Source organism: Pipistrellus hanaki (genome assembly GCF_964339955.1).
Source record: "Pipistrellus hanaki genome assembly, chromosome: 7".
In the NCBI taxonomy this organism is placed as follows: Eukaryota; Metazoa; Chordata; class Mammalia; order Chiroptera; family Vespertilionidae; genus Pipistrellus; species Pipistrellus hanaki.
The window spans coordinates 14022952-14043137 of record NC_140509.1 but is presented as its reverse complement, the minus strand read 5'-3'; the positions used below and the strand labels follow the sequence as shown (position 1 = coordinate 14043137).

The 20186-nt window shown below is 38.4% G+C and overlaps 1 protein-coding gene across 2 annotated transcripts in view; it reads right to left on the bottom strand.

Moving 5' to 3' along the window:
- The window catches only part of RUNX2 (RUNX family transcription factor 2), a 222534-nt gene that overhangs the window by 129367 nt on the left and 72981 nt on the right, over positions 1-20186 (bottom strand). The window lies entirely within an intron of this gene.

Here is a 20186-nt window from a genome sequence, read left to right as displayed (position 1 = left end):
GCTGACACCGTAATAAGTGATCTTATCAATAAATGAGAAATTAGAATGCCTCCAACTCCCGGTATTCAGGAAGCAAGATAGTTGATAAATATCAATACCCCCCCCTACACACACATTTTATTTAAAACAATGGACTTCCCATTAATTGGTGTTTTTATTGCTCAGCATAAACGCCTCTCTCACCCCGGTAGCCACCGGCCAGGACCCTCCCTCTGGGCTGTCAAAGCGCTGGTCCCCTCGCTGAGCCTGCGCCGGGTCTGCGCCTTTGAAGGGGCCTGGACGAGCTTGAAGAGTTTGGGGGGAGGAGGATGCGGCACGGAAGAGGGGACCTGGAGCCTGTCGCAGATTCTAGAACCCATTACAAGGGCAAGATGGCCTTGGAGGGCTGTCGTCGCGTGACTTAGACCCCAGGACTGGCCTCTGCAAAGAGATGCGCCAGGGAGCGGTGGAAAGGGGGAGGGTGCTAGGCGGGCATCCTTCCCGGGGTCAGGATGCGGGTTCAGGGGACACCACGCCGCCCTGCCTCTTTGATTTAATGTTACATTCCCTTTCTCCATCCCCAACTCCACGCCCCCCTTGTCCGCATTTCCCTTTCCCACTTTTTTTTTCCTCCCCTCTCCCACCTCTCCCCAAAGTACCCCCCCCCACACACACACACACACACACACACACGCGCGCGCGCGAGTCTCCTTGCCTCGTCCCTCCAGACACCTCGGCCTTCCCAGGGCCGCCAGCCACCCTCCTAGACCGGGAGAAGCATTCTGTGCCACCCACTGTGACAGCAGCCCGGGTGGGTCTACCTGCCTCGGGGCCCGCAGGGCGGGAGACGGGCTTGCGCGGCGAGGAGCGAAGCCGTCTGCAGCGCGTGCGATGGTTAATTATCGTTTCGGTCACAGGGGAGAGCTCTAACCCCGGGCACCGCGCCGCCGGCGCACCGGGCAGCGCGCGCACAGCCCCTGCAGCCACCCCGCAAAGGCAGCGGCTCACCCCGCACAGAGGACCCTAAAGACCAGGCTGCAGCCCTCCCTCTTCCACCTTACACCCACCCGCCAGCGCTCAGACCCCTATGTTCCAGCAGCCACACACTGGCACTCTTAACTACACGCACAACTCATGCACATGGATTTTTTTTTTTTTTTCCTTTTCGCCTTTTCGCCTTCTAGCCGGGCCGCTTATTTACTTGGGGCACGTTATACCACTGTCTGACAAAGATTTCTGACTTGTTCAGTATTTCTTTTTTTAAGAAGTGGCGCTTGCAAAGGAGGGAATAAGTTACAGGAAGTGGATTATTTCTGTGATCCAAGGGAGACAGAAATGCAGTAGCTACCATCTTAGGTGATATGCCACCTTATCCGGGATTGTCCCTATCTCAGGAAGTCCACGGAACGGACAATCTGAAGACGCTAAGTAATAATTAATATTTCAGTTATGAGCAACCAAATGAGGCTTTTTTGAATGAGATAGTCTAAAGCTCTTTGGATTTCAATAAGCGTTTGGGAGGCTTTACCTCTTGCTCAGTCGCTGCTTTGTCCTTTGTTTTTCTTGGTGGACAGCAAGATGTGCAGGCCCCAGTGGCTGAGTACTCTGACTCAGGATTTTTTTAAGGACAATTTAACCAATGGTAAATGATGTATTTTAATTAATCACATCTGGTAATTCACCTTTAAAGCCTTCCTCCGGCACCCTCCCTCCACTTCATGTCCATGGAACTAATACAAGCAGCTCTTGGAAGTTACTAGTCTTGGATCCCTTCAAATATCCTACAGTTATTTATAATGTGGAAATGAAATTTTCCACCAAATACCCTCACAGCATTTCAGGTATCTGGCACAGCAGATTTTCAGTCTTCTTCCAAAATGTCCTCTTGCTGAACATTCACACTTTCAACTGGAACTGACGGGGCCTGGAACTGATGATGCCTTGGCTCAGAGCATTGTACTTAAGGGAAGAAAATATTTTTGCAGACCCCTAACCCAAACCTCTCCTGGTAATAGTAGGCACATAGGAAAACGTTGACATTTTACGACTCAGTATCTTGTGCTGTAGTTTGCATGATCTCACTCAGGTTTAGATTTCCTTCACCCCAGAGTATTTGGAACAAATCAACCACTAAATTCCTCTTCAGAAATATGTATCTTCTCTGTTGTGTGTTGTGACATTAAAAAAAAAAAAAAGAACATACATATTCAATATTTTTCTGAAAATGTGGCTACTCTAGGAGATACAGCATACTTTTCTCCTTCATGTCCTTTAACTCTTAATATCACTGTTTAGTAACAACATCTGGTAAATGAGATGTGAAATGATCAAGCTATTTAGTCAAAGAACTGAATCCTTAAACTGGGAACAAAACCCATGCTTCTTTCATTCAGGTTTCATCTTCTAACCCCTACTCATTATTTTATAGATACTTTTTCTTGATAAAAAGTGAAAACGCTCTGGCTGATGTATAAGTGGTCTCATGCATTAAGGGTCTTGGATTAGATTCCTGGTCAGGGCACATAGACAAGTTACGGGTTTCATCCCAGTTGGGATGCTTATGGGAGTCAACTGATGAATGTTTCTCTCTCATATATCGACACATTGATATTTTTCTCTCTCCCTCTCCCTTCTCTCTTTCTAGAATCAATGAAAAGAACATATCCTCAATGAGGATATAAAAAAGTGAAAAAGTCACTGTAAAATCTTAAAATTGTTTTCAATGGACCAGCTAAAGTTAAATAACCTTTTCAGATGTTCAATAGAAAACCATGGACACATTTATGATCCCTAAAGCTTTTAGGTGTAATATCAGAAAACGTTATAAACAGAACCATCGTTGGGGAGTTTTCCTTTGGATGGTGATTGAAGTAAGGATACCTCGCCCTTGAAGAAGTAGTACTGCCAGCACACCAGGAGTTGTCATACTGCATACAGCTCATGGGCCAAATCTGGCCTAATGTCTATTTTTGTCTGGCACACTAGTTAAGAATGATTTTTGTATTTTAAAGTACTAGGGAAATATTAAAAGAAGAAGAATATGAGACTTGAAAATGATATAAAATTCATATTTCAATGTCCATAAATAATGTTTTATTGGAAAATAGCTATATTTATATTTATGTATTGTCTGTAGCTGTCTTCACCTAATACAGCATAATTTTATGGCCTGTAAAGCCTAAAATATTTGATATCTGGTGGTTTTTTAAAAAATTTTATTGATATTTTACAGAGAGGAGGAAGGGAGAGAGATAGAGAGTTAGAAACATCGATGAGAGAGAAACATTGACTAGCTGCCTCTTGCACACCTCCTACTGGGGATGTGCCCGCAACCAATGTACATGCCCTTGACCAGATAGAACCTGGGACCTTTCAGTTCGCAGACCGATGCTCTACTACTGAGCCAAACCGGTTTCGGCTGATATCTGTTTTTTTTATGGAAAAAGTTAGCTAGGCCCTAAAGTGAAAGGCTGGGGCAGAATGGGACAGCAGAAAGGAGTAGCTATTAAGAGAAGGTATTGGGATGGAGTGTGTATGAGGTCCAGATTAGTTCTCAAAAAATTAAAAGTACATCATTTAACTTACTCTTTTCTGTGTAAAACATTAATCACGTAGACTAATATTTCTCACTTAGTAATTTTGGATGTGCCAAACAGACAGAAAAGAATGAGTGCTTTTGCATGAGCTCCTTAAGAAGGCTGGGGTGGATAGGTAGGAAGAGATTAGCCAAAGAACTTATATACATAACCTGTGGACACAAACCATAGTGTGATGAAGGTCAAGGAGTGTTAGAATGGAGAAAAAATGGGCATATCTGTAATACCCTCAATAATAAAGAAAAGTTTTAAAAAGAAATAAAATGAGGGGGGACAGTTGTCTTATAGGTCTCTCTATGTCAGCATCCCCATTGCTCTTCATAGTGGGAGCACATTAACTGCATAGATGAGAAAAGACGAGAAAACTTTCATGTAGTCTGCACGGGAAAAAAACAGGTAAAGTTTTAATAGGTTTGCTTCATCTGTTTTACAGATTGATTACACAAGAAGCATAAACAAGCTAACCAAGAATTTTCTGGAATACAGTATTTTCACAAGTCCTACATATACTTTTCAGACAGTTAGCTTAATAAGCTAAGTGATCCCAAAGCCTTCTGACATGTTTTCCATTTTGATTTTTTATGCAGTTAAATACTGTCTGATTTGTTTTAAGCTCCGTAAACTTTTCCCTTTGTCAATGGACCTATAATAATTTGCATGGCTGTAACAAGAGATGAAATGTTTGTATTGGAGGGCTTAGCATTGTAAACCTTGCCTTGTTGTTCTGGTTAGCATCCCCATGGGCCATTTCCAGGCATTTATAAGAGAGCTCGGTGTTGTCATAAAAAGCCTGACATTCGACATGTGATCTTTCAAAACCACGGTTATGAAGCACCTGTCAAATCCATCTTCAGGAATGGCACTGACTAAAATGACATACGTCCTGTTTGACTAAAAGACCAACTTACTAAATTACATCCTATTTACCTGAAGGACCAATGTAATTTCTTAAAAGGCTGTGATTTGAGAGTGGGAGTCAATGTGGACAAAAAAAGGGACATCTGTAATACTTTAAAGAATAAAGATAAAATTTAAAATAAATAAATAAACAAATAAATAAATAAATAAATAAATAAAGCTAAGCCATAGCCGGTTTGGCTCAGTGGATGGAGTGTCGGCCTGCGGACTGAGGGGTTCTGGGTTCGATTCCGGTCAAGGGCAAGTACCTTGGTTGCAGGCACATCCCCAGTGGGAGGGTAGGGGGGTTGTGTGTGCAGGAGGCAGCTTATTGATGTTTCTCTCTCATCGATGTTTCTGGCTCTCTATCCCTTTTTCTTCCTCTCTGTAAAAAATCAATAAAATATATTTTTTTAAGTAAATAAATAAAAATAAAGCTAATGGAGTGGTTTTTTTTTTTTTTTTTTAAAGGTTCTAATTTATTACCCACAGGTCAGAGAAATAAGACCAATTTTCCCAAGGCAGCCGTTGGGTATTTTGGTGTTGGCAATTGTCCTGGAGTGGTAGCAGTGACCTTTGAGAAGTAGTGGGATATGAAATGCAGAAGTTAATATATTTTGATGAAACATTTAAAACTATCCTAAAATTATAGGTTTCCTGCAGTAATCCAACCATGCTCTTTGGATGTGCTTTCCTAAGGCATCAAGGAAGGTGCTATCTAATTGCAATCCCACTACTCAGGGTTCTAAAGCTTCACTTTAGACTCAGGGATGGTGGCGTGAACTATTCATCCCACCTTACACCCTGCCACCAGGGTGAGAAATGTAAATCATAATAGTCTCAATTCACCTAACAAAGACAAAATCAGAATTTGCACAGTATGAGAAATTTGAATTACAAACTAGAAAAGAAGGAAAAATAGAAGAAAAACATATAAAATACCAAGAAGCCAGCTTGGTCCTATTAGTTCTAGGGGATGTAGTTCCAGGGAACCATCCTAAGTGTTTCAGTCCTTTGTCCTTTGTATTTCATATTCAAAAACTCTTCCTCCAGGATACCCCTCCACCCCACCCCACCCCCCACAAACGCACACAAACCCCTCCCCATTCTTACCCAAACCAAGCTTCTAAGCTTTTCTCAGAGCAAGCACTTCTTCCCATCTAGCCATGACCAAGTTCTATAAGCAACGATTCTTTTCTCTACTTTGACTTCAAATGAATTATCTTTTTGTTGGGCGGGATCTGTTCCTTAATCACATTCCTGTAAGTCATTATTTTTCTTCCAGATCATTTTCCTAGGTGTTCCAGTTTACCAACTAATTACCTCCTGGATCCAAATTCATCTTATTTACTTGCTCTGAGAAAATGGATCTGGGCCCTTTAAGTATTTCTCTTTATCAGTTGGCATTGGCATGTAGTCAAGAGGGGGCATTGGAGAAACATGGCAGAAGGAAAGGGGTTTGCTTCCTGGTTCCCTTCTATTCAGAAGCAATAGGCTTCTACAGCCTCGCTAGTGCCAGGCCCTGTGGTGCACAGCTCCCCTCAGCACCCACACCCCTCCTTTGGCTATTTTGCAGCAGTGTGCCTCTGGTGAGAAACCTAATTGGGAACAACTTTCCCCAGCACCCTACAGGGCAGATATTTAGCAAGTTCCACCAATGCAACTTCTGCCATGGAGAGTGGAGGCTCTGCTTTCCCAACAGTTACTCCATTTGCTCAGCCCTCAGTTACTCCATTTCAGCCCTATCAGGAGTGGATGCTCTTAATGATGGAGTCTTTAGAGTGCTCTTTACTTCGTCCTGACCAACTCTTTCCTACTCCAATTTCTCGATACTGTCAATAATTCTTTATATTAACTTTCCTTGTTCAAATTACTGTGTGGTCTTTTTCCTCATGGTTCCCAAACTGGTAAATGCTCTGGCTTCAAAGATCTGACCGCTAAGATGTTCTTATCCCATTGGTTTCCATGTTGGGCCACTTTATCTGGGTCATTATAAGGTAAGCATATCCAACACTACATCATACCTATTAAATGATTTATCTCTATGTGATAGATATAATAACTATGTACTGAGAAGACATATATTCTTAAGAGAAGAAGTTGTAGGCAGAGATTAGAGATAACATTGGTCAATATCATCCCCAACCCCCGAGTCCTTTTGACATTGTCCATGAAAACTCATCGTCAAAACTTCTATTAAAATAAATATAAATAAAATCATATGCAAGAATTCCAGAGCTGATCCATGCCTAGATCTGATAAAAAAGCCAGGGTCGGGGAAGTGGATGGCTATCTTGCAGGATCAGAGAAGCAAAATGCTACTACCACTCGGGAAAGGAGGGAGGGAAGGATTAGATGATGCTGCCTTATAATACTTGAAGTCAGAGATTAGGCAATGTTATAGCTCTACAGTAAAATAAATCAGTAAAATATTGGATTAAGCAAAATAAATAGACTTAGCATTGCTAATTTCCTCCAAGCCTTTAATATGCCATATGCATCTTGAGTCTCCATAGAGAGAACCTAGAATACATCATCTCCTAAATTTATTTGAGTATTGCTTATGACCAGATTTAAAGTCTTTGAAGTATTTTTAGAAAATACTGTGCTATCAACGTGGGGGGAAAAATTGTTGGAACATTAAAGGGACCATCCTGTCTGGAAGGGAATATTTTGATGTAATCAGGAAATAAAGTTGGCTAGACTACTTATAGCTGGGTCACAGAGGGCCCTGGTATGGTGATTACTGCTTTGGACACATTTGCAAGAGGGAGAATGTTCAGGCTGCTTCTGGAAGCCATGCTTTTGGGCCTTGACCCACTGTTCCAGCTCATTGCCCTCCTCGGGCTGAACAGGAGAGTCGAATGGAAGTTTCTCTGGGCAAAGCAAAGCCGGTAGAAAGGTGAGGCAAAAGAATTGTGTAAGTGCAGGGTCACATTCTGTCTTTATTTAAAGTTTTAATACTTTGTTCACCAGGGATCTTTTTTTAAAATATATTTTTATTGAGTTTTTACAGAGAGGAAGGGAGAGGGATAGAGAGTCAGAAACATCGATGAGAGAGAAGCATCAATCAGCTGCCCTTGACCAGGTACATGCCCTTGACCAGAATGAAACGTAGGACCTTTCAGTCCACAGGCTGATGCTCTACCCATTGGCCAAACTGGCTAGGGCCACCAGGGATCTTTTGATATAAAATTAGATTTTTAAGAATATTTCATTGAAATGTTATCTTAAATAATGGGCTTCCTGGAACCCATTTTAAATTTTGCACCGAAGGCCAGTACCTCAATTCATTTCATCCTACTCCTGGCTCAGCCCCAGTGCTGGGGATATACAGAATTTACAGAGTGATTCCTAACTTCCCTGCTTCGTTATTATTTTCACTTTTTTAAAATCTATTACTAAATGTAAACACAAGTTGAAATTAGCCCATATTATTCCACAAAAGAACATATAACTTTCGGTACCTAACTGAGGTTTCAATAACAGATAAAACAGAAGAGTTTGGCCTTCAGTAATGTGTACAGGTAATTGTGTGTGTGTGTGTGTGTGTGTGTGTGTGTGTGTGCACCTGGTTATCACTCTTTGGCAACAAAAATACAGGTCATCTTTTTCTTAGAATGTCACTTTTAAAAGGCAAAGATGTGCCTTTATTATTGTTTGACTCCATTTTAGATCTTCAATTTTATTTAAATAAAATTAATTTAAATAAAGTTAATGGATTTTATGATCAATTCTTTACAAGAGGTTTATAAGAGACAGTTCCTACTGGTGCTTCTGTAAAGGTGAACTTACACCATAGTGGGGAAAACATAAGATATTGTAAAAAGAGAGAAAAAGAAAAAAAACTTTTACTTGACCAGTGTTCTTTCCTCTGCCAATACAGTTCTTTTTCTGTTAATTCACATCTTGGCCCAAATCAAATGTAAGTTCCTTGAGGTCAGTAATTGTTTTTATTTCTTTTTTTTTTATTCTCAGCACTTAATGTATAGAATACAAAAGTGCTTACAAATATTTGTTTAAAGGTGTCAGTGAATAAATAAACGTACTTAAAATTCTATTTTGACCTGAAAATTCTGTCCTTTAAAAGTAAAAGTTTTCATGTTATTACATTTTATCGCTCTGTCTGAAATTAGCTTGTCTTAGTATTCTTAGAGGCTACAATTGCATCTAGGTATTTTCCCACAGAATACTGGGTTGCATGTATCTGTGTAACAACACATGAAAATTTTCAGAAGCACAGATAGTTTTAAGAATTAATTTCCATGCCCTGACCGGTTTGGCTCAGTGGATAGAACATGGGCCTGTGGACTGAAGGGTCCCAGGTTATTATAGATTCCAATCAAGGGCATGTACCTTGGTTGAGGGCACATCCCCAGTAGGTGGCGTGCAGGAGGCAGCTGATCGATGTTTCTCTCTCATTGATGTTTCTAACTCTCTATCCCTCTCCCTTTCTCTATGTAAAAAAAAATCAATAAAAATAAAAAAGAATTAATTTCCAAATCCTCAAAATCATATATACTCCTTCCTAAAAGTGATCTGCTTGGGAACATGCCTGTGCTTCTCATTTTCTTTCTTTATATTTTCCTTCTCCCACTTACCAAAAAAAATAACACCTCCTGGCCAACTTTTTCCCCTATTGTGCACTACCCCAGGTCATTAAAAAATCTCCTGGCTGCCACACAGGACTTTCATTAATCAAGACACCAAAAGCACCACTTTACTCAAACCCTTAGAAACATTTTCCAAAAAAGTTTAACTTTTATATTCAATAATTAGCAATAAAGATTATAATGTACTTATATTGTTTTCATAAATTATATACTATGGCAATTATAATATCTCTAACCAGAAGAGGTATTTTAACAGAAACTTATGAACCTAAAAAATTTAACATTTCTAATCATATATACTTATTTTTGCTGCTGTGCTTTAAAGCATATAATTACATTATGTTAAGATACTTTTGGGGGGGAAGTGGAATAGAAGTGGGATTTAAAAAATAATATAGCCCTGGCTGGTTTAGCTCAGTGGATAGAGCGTTAGCCTGGGGACTGAAGGGTCCCAGGTTCAATTCTAGTCAAGGGCATGTACCTTGGTTGTAGGCACATGAGGATCTTGATCATATATTTTAAATGGATGAAGGTGTTCTCATATCACTATAGTAGTTAGCTTGAATTGAATAACATCTGAGTGATATATGTTTTATTTGTAAAAGTTAATAATTACAACACAGTGGAAATTACATGTTTGGCAAGTATTTTAACATACAATGAAAAATGCTAGATGTTTTATCAGTCAAATCCAATGGAGAAAACAGAAACATTTCCAGATATTATTCTTTTAACAGAGGGAATTTAACAGGCTATAGAAGAGCTTGGAAATCAACAGGGGATATGAAGCTGTTCACAGGTTAGCAACATCTGGAGTTACTTCCACCCAGAACCATAGGAACAGCACCAATAGGTTTTGTTATCATAACTTAGAAAGCAGGGAGGGCCACCTAGGAGCAAGAAGCATGGTGGGACCACACTGAGGATCTGGAAACCACAGAGAGGAGAGTTATTTCGTATAATATGGAGCCACAGAGGCAATGCAGCAACTGCTGAAATCACTACGTGAGACTGAATAAGAAGGAGAGAAATTTTCTGGCTTCCCCTCTACATCTGTCCTCCAAGCTTCCACTAGTGCCTCCATTGGCTGACATGACCTGAGAGCCAGTTGGTAAGGAAGCCTGAGAAAAGTGATTCCTAAAATACACAAGCAGGGCATGGTAAGGGAGGACAGACAAGTGACCAGCCTAAAACTGGCAGTCGATATACAAAAGAATAAAGTGAGATCTCTACCTCAGACCGTATACAAAAAGTAACTCAAAATGATCAAAGTTTTCAATGTAAAAACTAAAACTATAAATCTCTTCTAAGAAAGCATAAGTATAAATCTTTGTGACTATGGATTAAAGTGGTTTATTAGGCAGTAGTTTCTTAGATATGGTTCCTAAGAGACAAGCAACCAAGGAAAACTAGATAAACTGGACCTAATCAAAATTAAAATGTTTGTGTTCAAAGAACATTAAGGGGAAAAAAGACAACTTAAAAAATGGAAGCAAACATTTATAAGTTGTATGTTTTAAATAAGGATCTAAAATCCAAAATACTCACAGAACTCTTGTAACTCAACCACACCAAAAATACAAATAAAGGCAAACAACCCAATTTAAAAATAGGCAAAGGATCCTAATACTAGTAGACATTTCTTCAAAGAATACATGTAAATGGCCAATAAGCACATGAAAAGATGCTCAATATCATTAGTCATTAGAAAAATGCCAATCAAAACCACAATGAGATAATACTCCATACCCAGTAGAATGGCAATAATAAAAAAGATAAATAATAACAAGTATTGGAGAAGATATGGAGAGATTGCTGGTGTGAATGCAAAATGGTATAGCCACTGTGGAAACCAGTTTGGCAGTTTCTTTAACGTTAAATGCAATACTGTATTACCATAAAACATGGCAATAGCACCCAAGAGTAAAGAGAACAGATGTTCATACAAAAAACTTACACACAGATATTCATAGCAGATTTCCTATTAACTGGTGAATGGAGAAATAATGTGGTATATCCATTCAGTGGAATATTATTTAATCACTAGAGGCCCAATGCACAAAATTTGTGCAAGGGCCTTGGCCCCAGCCCCCAACTGGCATGGGTAGGGGCTTCTGCAAACTCTCCCTCAGCCCCGACCTGCTGTGGCTTTGTCTGGAAGGAAGGATGTCTAATCTAATTAGCATATTACACTTTTAATATTATAAATTAAAAAGCAAAGAAGTACTGACATATGCTGCAACATGGATGGACATTGGAAACATTATGCTAAGTGAAGGAAACCAGACATAAAAGCCTACAAATATATTGTATGCCTTCATCTATATGAAACGTCTAGAATATAGACACAAAGAAAATAGGTTAGTGTTTCTAGGGGCTGGTGGGAGAAAGTAAAAAGGAGAGACTGCTAATGAGTATGGGGTTACTTTATAGGGTGATGAAAATATTCTGGAATTAGTGGTGATCACTGAACAACCTTGTGAAAATATTAAAAAACAAACAAACACCATCAAACTATACACTTTAAAAGTCTTAATTTTGTGGTGTGGAAATTACATCTCAGTTTTTAAAAATTAAATTAAAAATTTTGAAAATAAATGCATGGGTCCAATGTTCTTCAGAGATCAGTTGGATAAAAGAGCACTTCAGTTGTAAATTATTTCCTAGAGAAACCTGTACATATGTACTCTAGGAAAACACAAATATTAAAAGGATAAATATATTATGGAATATTATATGTGAAGGAATACTTCTAACAGTGAAAATGAGTGGACAATAGTACATATGATATCATGGATGAATTGTAAGAACCTAATATTGAGCTAAAGCAACAAATCTGTTGAATATAAAGACATGAGGAGAATGATCATAGCAATATTCCTCATAATAACCAGAAAGGAAACCACCCAACCAACATCATCAAGAGAATGAAAGGAAAAACAGTGCTATATTATCACAATGGAACACTGAGCGATGGGAAGGAGTAGAATTCAGCTACATGTAAACAATAAGTCTCATAAAAACAATATTAGGTGAGAAAGACAGAAGGGAGAGGGTGTGTGTTGTATGATTCTCTTTACATAAAATTCAAACCACGCAAAACTGATCAGTAAGGTTAGAAGTAAGGATAGTGGTTACCCCAGGCTGAAAGAAGGGTAGTAACTGTCAGGTGGCCAATAGTGGTTTCTAGGATATTATAATGCTGGTTTTCTCAAGGAAGGTTAAACTTCTACCTGAGAAGTCAGGATGCCAGAACATACCAGACTTTTCACTTGTGGAAATTTACCGAGTAGCACACTTATAATGTTCCCGCTTTTCTGTATATATTTCATATAGCACATAAAAGTTCAAAAAGAAAACAACCAGTTGCTAAGGAATTAGTAAAGTATGAAACAGTTTATATGAAATTTAACTGCATGCAACATTAAATAATATATTGGAGAAACAAATATTTGGTAGAATTATAAAGAAAATCAAGGGAATGATAAACCCTAAAATCAAGCTTGTGGTTACCTCTGAAGTGGATCAAAGACCAGATCAGGGCTTCACAGGTATTAATAATGTTTTATTTCATTTGTAGTTTTGGTAGGTTTGTAAATATTCATTTTATTGCTATTCTTTACATTCAACACTATTTTACAAATATTCTTTTGATACTACTCAATATTAAATAAAAACTATTTTTAAAAATTCTATGGTTCTAGCCGAGACCGGTTTGGCTCAGTGAATAGAGCGTTGGCCTGCGGACTGAAAGGTCCTGGGTTCAATTCTGGTCAAGGGCATGTACCTTGGTTGCGGGCACATCTCCAGTAGGGGGTGTGCAAGAGGCAGCTGGTTGATGTTTCTCTCTCATCGATGTTTCTAACTCGCTATCCTTCTCAATTCCTCTCTGTGTAAAATCAATAAAATATATTAAATATTGTATGGTTCTAAATACCAAAATCTATAACTTAAAGCACATCCAGTGGCAGGTGCGGAGTGGCCAGCTCCGCCCCCGTTGTGGGTGCTGCCATCTTGTGATGGCTTGGTGGTCAATTTGCATATTACCTCTTTATTGTATAGGATAAGTACTTTGCTAAAGCAGAAAAAAAGATGTTTAAGCTCCAGTTCTTATGCTTATGGTTGTGAAGGTATGAATGAAAAGACAATATTTACAGTCATGAAATATTGAATAAAACATATATTGCAACTTTATAAGAGTAATGATAATTCACATTTAATTGCCAAATGTTATAGATATTAATTTAGAGGTGGAAAATAGCAGTGGCGTCTATGGACAAGTAAGGTTTTATGGAGCATTAACAAGTTATGAAGTCATTGCAAAGTTGCATGGGTGAAGAGAAAAGCATTATTAAACAGGGAGTAAAAACATGAACAGAAAGTGCTATTTAAATGAATTAATTTTCTTTGAAGTCAGTTCAGTAAATCAGACTACAAAGAAAAATTGTAGAATCTCCTCAAGGGAATTTTTCCAGGGACCTGGATCAGTTTCAACATTGATCTGACAAGAGGCAGGAGGAAGAACCAGATGACCTCTTGAAATCTTTTCCAAATTTTTTAGTTCTTACAGTTATAACACATTAGCCTTCCTGATCTATGTCTCTATTACTGCCTTTCCAGAAATGCACTAATAAGGAGAGCATTGAAATCTAATCTTTCAAAAGGAGATATTCTGGTTCTGGACTGGTACAAATCTTCCTCTGGCTAAAATATGAATTTCACAGTCTTCTTTTTTTTTCTAAACTGTGAGAAATCAATCAGGTCAGTCTATGTTGATGTCTAACATGTTGCTCACAGACATCTTGAGAATTATAAATTCTGTTCAGTTGCATGGGTGTTTTAAAGAATGAATTAATAAAGTCAGTTGACAACACTACCAAAAAGAATGAATGAGCTATTAAGGAGAGAGGAGCAGAAAGTAGTTTCCACACCAAGAAGGAAGAGGAGAAACACTGCTGAAGGTCACAGAGGACAGAGGAGTGGAGAGGCAGGGTTGTGGATGGAGACATTTCAGAGTAGGAGAGAGCTTCAAGGAGGTGCACTAGCAATTCCTTATGCCTGGGAAACTTTTTCCGAGATGTCTACTCCCTTATCCTTTCAAATGTCACCTTCTCAGTGAGGTCTTCCCAGATGTTGCATGTGAAATAGCAATTCTCCTTCAAACGGCCCTAATCTCCTATGTCCCTTCCTCTGTTTTATTATTCTCCATTTCTCTAGCAACTTACTATTTGGTATATATTTACCCTTTTATTTGCTCATAGTCTGTCTTCCCTCTTGTCTAAGGTGACCAGATTGTCCAGGTGTTGGTGGGACAGTCCTGATTTCTAACAATTTTTCCTGTGTCCCACGGCATTTAAAAAAAAAGTCCCGATTTTTGGAAAGAATCTTTCCAATCTTTCCAATCTTTCCAAAAATTGGGACTTTTTTAAAATGCCACGGGACGTGGGAAAAATTGTTAGAAATCAGGACTGTCCCGCCAACACCTGGACGATCTTGTCACCTTACTCTTGTCCCAACTCACACATGCAGTATATTAGGTTGTCAGCCATGAGAGCTTCTCTGTTTTGGTTATGCTAATCCAGCTCCTGCATGGGTACCTTACAGTAGGCACTCAATAAACATGAGTTTGAATACCAATAAATGAAGAATGGTGATCAAAGGTAGCAAAGATGTTCTACTTCCTTGAATAGGCTTCACATTTCTAACACTGGTAAGCTAAGTTCAACACATCTCTGTTGATTATAGGGAAAATCAAATTGATTAAGTATGGAAAACAGCTTAAGCCCACTGCCAACCATGGAAGAAAAACTAAAGCAATCCTTAAATCCTATTTTGTGTTAATGACACAGTTAATGCAATGAACTTGGATCCTTACTATAAGGTTGTTGTGCTTATCTACTTGTGTTTTATAATCATAGAAGAAAAATAGTCTATGAGTACCGGTATGTGTTACTTTTTAAAACTGCAGATGTTTTGTACACATGTGGTAAAGGTTTGTTTTTTTTTTTTTTTTTTAAATATATTTTTATTGATTTTTTACAGAGAGGAAGGGAGAGGGATAGAGAGTTAGAAACATTGATGAGAGAGAAACATCGATCAGCTGTCTCCTGCACACCCCCTACTAGGGATCAAGCCTGCAACTAAGGTACATGCCCTTGACTGGAATCAAACCTGGGACCCTTCAGTCCACAGGCCGATGCTCTATCCACTGAGACAAACCAGTCAGGGCAAGGTTGTTGTTTTTCTAGTTTATGTTTAAAAAGAACCATTAAATATTAAATGAATATTTAAGTATTATTATACCCAATATTTTTAAAATATATTTTTTATTGATTTCAGAGAGGCAAGGAGAGGGAGAGAGAGAAACATCAATGATGAGAGAGAAGGACTGATCAACTGCAGGCAGCCTTGGGGATCAAGACCACTACCTGGGCATATGCCCTGGCAGGGAATTGAACCATGACCTCCTGGTTCATAGGTCAAGGTTCAACTACTGAGTCATGCTGGCCAAACTATATCCAATGTTTTTAAAACATGCCTTATATAACTGATTATTATCTTTTGGCATTTTATAAGAATCTCTAAAAAATTCCTAAAATATTCACTGAAAAACAATAAAATGTTAATAATTAATCAATTTGGGTCAAACCATTTTAGGGGTCTTTAAAATCTTTTGTATTCTGTTTAAATACTGGTTTCAAATGACTTGCTCTGGAAGATATCCTGATATTAACTGATCTTTCAAAGTTCAGCTTGTGGTATATGATTTTTGCTATTCCAAACTCAGTAAGAGGCAATTAGAAAAATTTGCCAGTTGCTAAGAAAATAATTATTTTTAACTTCCTATTTATAGCCCTATCCGGTTTGGCTGAGTGAATAGAGCATTGGCCTGGGGACTGAAGGGTCTAGGTTCAATTCCAGTCAAGGGCACATGCATGGGTTGCAGGCTTAATCCCCAGTAGGGGATCGTGCAGGAGGCAGCCAATCAATGATTCTCATCATCTGCTGTTTCTATCTCTCTCTCTTTCCCTTCCTCTCTGAAATCAATATATATATATATATATATATATATATATATATATATATATATATTACATTGATATCAACTTCAGCTAAGAAAGTAGACACTTTATAAGAGGACAAGGGCCCTAGCCAATTTGACTCAGTGGATAGAGCATCAGCCCATGCGAGAGGCAACCAATCGATGTCTCTCTCACACTGATATTTCTCTCTCTGTTTCTCCTCTTCCCTTCCATTCTTTCTAAAAACCAATGAAAAAATATCCTCTGGTGAGGATTTAAGAACAAAAGAGGACAAGGAATGCTTAAATTGTTTTCAAGAAAGTGAAGTGGTAAAGAAATTCTTAAATGGGTAAAGAAAATGTGTGGAGAGGAAGATAACAATTCCCAGTGAAATACTATTGTACATTCTATGAATATAATTAACCACCCCCTTTTGCATTATCTAATTCATTTCTCATAGTGTAACAGCTGTTGAATGGGACATTTATTGAGGTTATACAAGTAACTACTAGAACCCAAGGTACTAGGACCCAAAGCTGAAGACAAAGAGAAGTTGGGTATCCACATTACTGTTTGTTTGCATGGACAAGGATGCCTGAGTTTTGTTAGTGCCACACGGACACTACAGAAAGTAGCTGCATTAAAGCCATCTGGCCAGTAGCTCATTCAAGAGGACTGCCACCACTGTTGAAACTAGGAACGGGAGAAGGAAGGCCATTGGAAGAAGCTGAGCTTCCACATTAGAAAAATGCACTGACTTTTGGTTTTTGTTGTGGTGGTGGTGGTTCTTTAAATATATTGATTTCAATTTAAATTTATTGATTTCAGGGAGGAAAAGAGAGATAGAAACATCGATGATGGAGAGAATCATTGATTGGCTGCCTCCTGCACGCCACACATTGGGGACCTAGCCCTCAACCTGGCATGTGTTCTGACCAGGAGTCGATTGTGACCTCCTGGTTCATAGGTTGATGCTCAACCACTGAGCACCCCAGCTGGGCTGCACTGTCTGTTGCTCATTAGCCAGAGGGCAGGGACCCCCCAACAGTTAGTCACATAAACAGTTTTTGCCCTCTTCTCATTCTCCAATTGATCATTTACTGGTTATAATCTTAAAAAGCCCACATTATCCAATTTAATTCTCATGGCAATCCTGTAAGGTAGGCATTTTTAAAAAATCATATGTATTTTACCAATGGATGCAAGGCATTGGGAAGGGGGAGGGCTTATGTCAGGGGGTAGGGGAGGCTGGAGGAAGGTCAATTGAGAAAAAAAAAAAAGGAGATATGTGTACTATTACTTGTAATACTCTAAACAATAAAAATAAATAATAAAGTGAAATTAAATTAAATTAAAAAACAAACAAAAAACACAAAAACAAACAATCATATCTATTTTTCAGATTAGGAAACTTGCAAATGGATGCAGAGAAGTTATTACAGTGAGTCCAAGATCATATAGTTAGAGATTTAGGACTTAGACCTACTTTTCTCAGCTTCATATGTATATATTCCTCTTGTATATATCCAGCATCTCTTATGGACAGGCACTATTAAATGCATTAAAGAGTATATATTTGTGTATACCAATGGACGCAAGAGTATATATTTGTGTATAACAATGGACGCAAATATATATATGCATCCATTGGTAAAATACATATGGTTTTTAAAAGATGCATATATATATATATATATATATATATATATATATATATATATGTATAATAGTTCCTGCTCTTAAAAAATTCTTAAGGAGATCTCTGTTAAGTAGAAGACTTTAAGCAGCTTGGGTGAGAAGATAATAAAGGTCTGAATAGTAGGAGATAATGCAACAAAGAAAGTTGAACTGTTTTCCATTAGAAATGAACAGAAAATTTGGCAGGGTTTCCCTACTGTGGAGAAAATCCAGACTTGAAGAGAGGGAGTATGTGTAGGATAGATGACTGAATGACTTGGCAGAGAGACAGAAGGGATTCCTTCCCCCTCCCCCCCAATATTTTATTATAAAATTTTTCAAACAAACTGCAGTGTTGAAAGAATTTTTACAGTGAACACCCATTTGCTTACCACCTACATTCTACATTAATATTTTGTTACACTTGCTTTATCACACAACTGTACATCTATCATTGTCCTATCTCTCCAGAAATTCATCTTTCTAAAAAAAATTTTTTTTTCAAAGAAGGTTGCAGGAATTAGTACAGCTGCAAGCATTTTAAAGACAGAGATGTATTGTATTCAATTTTAAGTTGTTTGTGCTGCACTGTAATTCTTCATTTCTTTTTACCTTCGGCAAAGCTCACTCTACACAAAGAGGCCTTGTGAGAATGGTGTTTTTAAGTAACAAACATCAAGGAAAGGGGCTGAGTTCCAGGTGTAAAGAGATGCAGAAGTTGAGATGAAAGAATATATGAGACAGAGGGGAGAAGCCAAAATTAGTGGAATCAGGAAGTTAGAACTGGAGACCACAAGACTATCAACTCCTTGAGATTTGAAGAAGCCTTGGGAGTAGGGATGTGAGCCCATCTTATCTAGATCCTTTAATAACCAAACATCAGTTGACAAGTAGCTTTACCCACTCTTGGTTGTTACCACTTACTGAGACTAGAGGTGCTCTATTACTAGAGACATAACCAGCGATGGGAAAGTAGCAGCAAAGAAAGAGGAGAGAAAACCTTGACTTGTACCCTAAGACTTGACCACTGCCAATATTTCTCCCCATTTTTTCCATCCTCCCAACTCCATATTTTCTTTCCTTCCTTCTTCCCTCCCTCCCTTCCTGTGTATCTCCTTTTCTCACCTACTTAATTTAGAGGATAAAAGAAAGAAACCAGGAGGCATAGAAAGGAGAAAGAAAGTAGAAATAGGAAAAAGAGAAAGGGAAAAGGAGAAAAGAAAAAAACAAGTCACTTTAGGATCTGGACACTTCTCTCTGCTTCCAATGCTGTTCATGTTCATTTCTGCTCCTACTTTGGTCCATTTATTAGCATAGATAAAGATAAACAGAGGAGGAAACTGTGGGGTGAGGAGTAGCAGAAAAATGGAAGAGGAGGAAAAACTCATGTGAAGTCCATCACTCATTTGTCTAAGCATCATTCCTATCCACAGAATTCCATTTTCAGTCCGCCAAACTCCATCTCACAGTCCAGGTATCTCAGTGACTTGTTATGCCCAATTCGAAATGTCTTTACAGCTTTTTTTTGTTTTGTTTTGCTTGTTTGTTTTGGTAAACAAAAAATTGAAACTCCTTTTCTGCCAGAGAAGACACCTCTGGAGTCACACAAACAATGGGTTAAATCTAAACTCTATCTATTGTGTGACTTGAGAAAATTATACAACCACCTTGAGTCTCAAATTCTTTGTGTGTAAAATGGGGCAAATAATACCTACTTTTCTAGGTTGTTGTAAGGACGAGAGATCAAGTGTGTTTGAGCACATGCCTCCTAAGCACTCAATAAAAGATAGCTATTCATGATACAAAGAGGAAGGACTAAGTTGGAACTCTAGATGACTATTGGTGTGAAAGTTAGAGGAGCTTTTTGAGGGGCTGCCTGACTTTGAGATGAAGATTTAAGATGCGTTAGGTTAGGGGGAAAAGTTATAGGTGGGGATTATATGCTAGAATGTAATAAAGTAATACGTGTTAATATGCAAGGATTCGTGATAAAGATACCACATTGTATTTAGTTGCCAATCTCTTTAAAACATTTCTCTTTACATATCATCTTTTGAATATTTGTAATGTTATATAATGTTATGTGTATTGGCTTCAAAAGAAAGCATACACATACAAACATATTTTAAGGGGAAGTTGAGTGGGGAAAGCAGCTAACTTATCTCTCTATGAATCAAAGCTATCCCTGAAGTCTGGCTGTTCAGACTCTGACAACCACAGTGATAGTAAGTAATATTTAGCAGCACTAATTGTGACCAGGCACTATGCTAAGAGCTTTGCATGGATATCCCCATCTTCTTCTCAATACAACTCTGTGCAGCAAGTATAGTTACTCCATGAGGAACCTGGGCCTAATAAAGGAGGCTAAGTAATATTCTCAAGTGCACACAGAAAGGAGGGAA